The 3,640-nt window shown below is 34.7% G+C and overlaps 1 non-coding gene across 1 annotated transcript; it reads left to right on the top strand.

The window, feature by feature from the left end:
* The first annotated feature begins 1,715 nt into the window (after positions 1-1,715).
* Positions 1,716-1,823, top strand: LOC148545700 (small nucleolar RNA R71). Its single transcript, XR_015901387.1, has one exon. It is a non-coding gene; the product is annotated as a small nucleolar RNA R71 (small nucleolar RNA).
* The last annotated feature ends 1,817 nt before the right edge of the window (positions 1,824-3,640 follow it).

The raw sequence follows: 3,640 nt of genomic DNA on the forward strand, positions 1-3,640 counted from the left end.
TATAATTAAATAACATTGGGTTGCCTCCCAACAAGTGCTTCTTTAATGTCAATAGCTTGACAGTGAGCTCTTAGAGAGCTTCACAGAGACTCAGAGCTTGATGATGGCCTCCCAACACCAAACTTAGAAGTTGAGTGTGGGGGCTCTGTTTGACTCAGTACTAAGAGAAGCTTTTCATGCTTCCTCTCCATAGTTACAGAAGAAGATCCTTGAGCCTGAAACACAAGGCAGTCCTCATTCAATTGAAGGACTAATTCTCCTCTGTCTACATCAATCACAGCTCTTGCTGTGGCTAGGAAGGGTCTTCCAAGGATGATGGATTCATCCTCATCCTTCCTAGTGTCTAGGATTATGAAATCAGCAGGGATGCAAAAGCCTTCAACTTTCACTAAGACATCCTCTACAAGTCCATAAGCCTGTTTCCTTGAATTGTCTGCCATCTCTAATGAGATTCTTGCAGCTTGTACCTCAAAGATCCCTAGTTGCTCCATTATAGAGAGTGGCATGAGGTTTATACTTGAACCAAGGTCACACAAAGCCTTCTTAAAGGTCATGGTGCCTATGATGCAGGGTATTAAGAACTTTCCGGGATCCGGTTTCTTCTGAGGTAATTTCTGTTGAACCAAGGTATTTAGTTCATTGATGAGCAATGGAGGTTCATCCTCCCAAGTCTCATTACCAAATAACTTGGCATTCAGCTTCATGATTGCTCTTAGATACTGAGCAACTTGCTCTTCAGTAATATCTTCATCCTCTTCAGAGGAAGAATACTCATCAGAGCTCATGAATGGCAACAGTAAATTCAGTGGAATCTCTATGGTCTCTGTATGAGCCTCAGATTCTTTTGGTTCCTCAATAGGGAACTCCTTAGTGGCTAGTAGACGTCCATTGAGGTCTTCCTTAGTGGAAATCACTGCCTTTACCTCCTCTACAGGTTCGGCCATTTTGGACATATTGATGGCCTTGCACTCTCTCTTTGGATTCTCTTTTGTATTGCTTGGGAGAGTACTAGGAGGGATTTCAGTAACTCTTTTACTCAGCTGACCCACTTGTGCCTCCAAATTTCTAATGGAGGACCTTGTTTTAGTCATGAAATTGTGAGAGGTCTTACTTAGATCAGAGACTATGGTTGCTAAGTCAGAGAGGCTCTGCTTAGAATTCTCTGTCTATTGCTCAGAAGATGATGGAAAAGGCTTGCTATTGCCAAACCTATTTCTCCCACCATTATTATTATTATTGAAGCCTTAATTAGGCTTCTGCTGATCCTTCCATGAAAAATTTGGATGATTTTTCCACGAGGGATTATAGGTGTTTCCATAGTTTTCTCCCATGTAATTCACCTCTTCCATTGCAGGATTCTCAGGGTTAAAAGCTTCTTCTTCAGAGGAAGCTTCTTTAGCACTGCCAGATGCAGCTTGTATTCCAGTCAAACTCTGAGAGATCATATTGACTTGCTGAGTCAATATTTTATTCTGAGCCAATATGACATTCAGAGTATCAATCTCAAGAACTCCTTTCTTCTGAGTTGTCCCATTATTCACAGGATTTCTTTCAGAAGTGTACATAAACTGGTTATTTGCAACCATTTCAATGAGTTCCTGGGCTTCTGCAGGTGTCTTCTTCAGATGAAGAGACCCACCAGCAGAGTGATCCAATGACATCTTGGACAATTCAGACAGACCATCATAGAATATACATAGGATGCTCCATTCTAAAAGCATGTCAGAAGGACACCTTCTGATCAATTGCTTGTATCTTTTCCAAGCTTCATAGAGGGATTCACCTTCCTTCTGTTAGAAGGTTTGGACTTCCACTCTAAGCTTGCTCAACTTTTGAGGTGGAAAAAATTTGGCCAAGAGAGCATTGACCAACTTTTTCCAAGAGTTCAGGCTTTCTTTAGGTTGTGAGTCCAACCATGTCCTAGCTCTGTCTCTTACAGCAAAGGGGAAAAGCATAAGTCTGTAGACCTCAGGATTAACCCCATTGGTCTTAACAGTGTCACAGATTTGGAAGAATTCAGCTAAAAACTGATGAGGATCTTCCAATGGAAGTCCATAAAACTTGCAATTCTGTTGCATTAGAGAAACTAATTGAGGTTTAAGCTCAAAGTTGTTTACTCTAATTGCAGGAATTGAGATGCTTCTTCCATAGAAGTCAGAAGTTGGTGCAGTAAAGTCACCAAGCATCTTCCTTGCATCTCCACCATTGTTGTTATTTTTGGCTGCCATAACTACTTCTTTTTCAAAAATTTCTGTCAGGTCCTCTCCAGAGTTTTGTGCTTTAGCTTCTCTTAGTTTCCTCTTTAGAGTCCTTTCAGGTTCAGGATCAGCTTCAACAAGAATGTTCTTATCCTTGTTCCTGCTAATATGAAAAAGAAGAGAACAGAAAAGAAAAGGAATCCTCTATGTCACAGTATAGAGATTCATTTATGTGAGTAGAAGAATAGAAGAAATAGAATGAAGAAGGGAGAAGAAGAATTCGAACACAGAGATAGAGGGAGAGGGTTCGAACTATAAGAAGAAGAGAAGTGTTAGTAAATAAATAAAATAAATAGAAGGAGATGAGTGAGAGAGTATTCAAAAATTAATTCAAAAGAAAATAAAAATATTTTTGTTTTTATTTTAATTATTAGTTAGCATTCGAATTTATTAAAAGAAATAAAATTAAATTAAAATTTAAAATAATTAGTTAATTAAAAAGAATTTTGAAAAAGTGGTTAATTATTTTTGAAAATTAGAGAGAGAAGAGTAGTTAGGTGGTTTTGAAAAAGATAAGAAATAGTAACACAAACAAAAAGTCAAGTAGTTAATTAAAAAAGATTTGAAAATAAATTTTGAAAAGATAAGAAGTTAGAAAAAGATTTTGAAATTAAGTTTTGAAAAAGATATAATTGAAATCTATTTTGAAAAAGATTTGAAAAGGAAATTAAAAAGATTGGATTTTTGAAATTAAAGTTGATTAGTTGACTAACAAGAAACTAAAAGATATGATTCTAGAATTTAAAGATTGATCCTTTCTTAATAGGCAAGTAACAACTTGAAAATTTTTTACTCAAAACATTAATTGTTAGTATTAATTTTGAAAATATGAAATACAATTAAGAAAAAGATTTTGAAAATTAATTTTGAAGAATTTTCGAAAAACAAGAAAGAAAATTGAAAAAGATTTGATTTTTGAAAAAGATTTGAAAAGATAGAATTTTTAAATTGAAATTCTTACTTGACTAACAAGAAACAACTAAAATTTAAAACTTTATGACAAAATCAACTCAAAATTTCGAAATTTATTAGTGAAATAAGGGAAAGATTTTTTTTTTGAATTAATGAGGAAAGAGAAAAATAACAAAATGACACAAAACATAAAAATTTAAGATCAAAACAACTAATGCATGCAAGAACACTTTGAATGTCAAGATGAACACCAAGAACACTTTGAAGATCATGATGAACATCAAGTACATATTTTTGAAAATTTTTAAGAAAAGAAAGACATGCAAGACACCAAACTTAAAAATTTTTAATGTTTAGACACTATGAATTCGAAAATGCATATGAAAAAATAAGAAAAGACACAAAACAAGAAAGTCACAAGATTAAACACAGAGAATCATCAAGAACAACTTGAAGATCAAACAAGAACA

Source organism: Arachis ipaensis, chromosome B9 (genome assembly GCF_059453495.1).
Source record: "Arachis ipaensis isolate K30076 ecotype BB chromosome B9, ASM5945349v1, whole genome shotgun sequence".
NCBI lineage: Eukaryota > Viridiplantae > Streptophyta > Magnoliopsida > Fabales > Fabaceae > Arachis > Arachis ipaensis.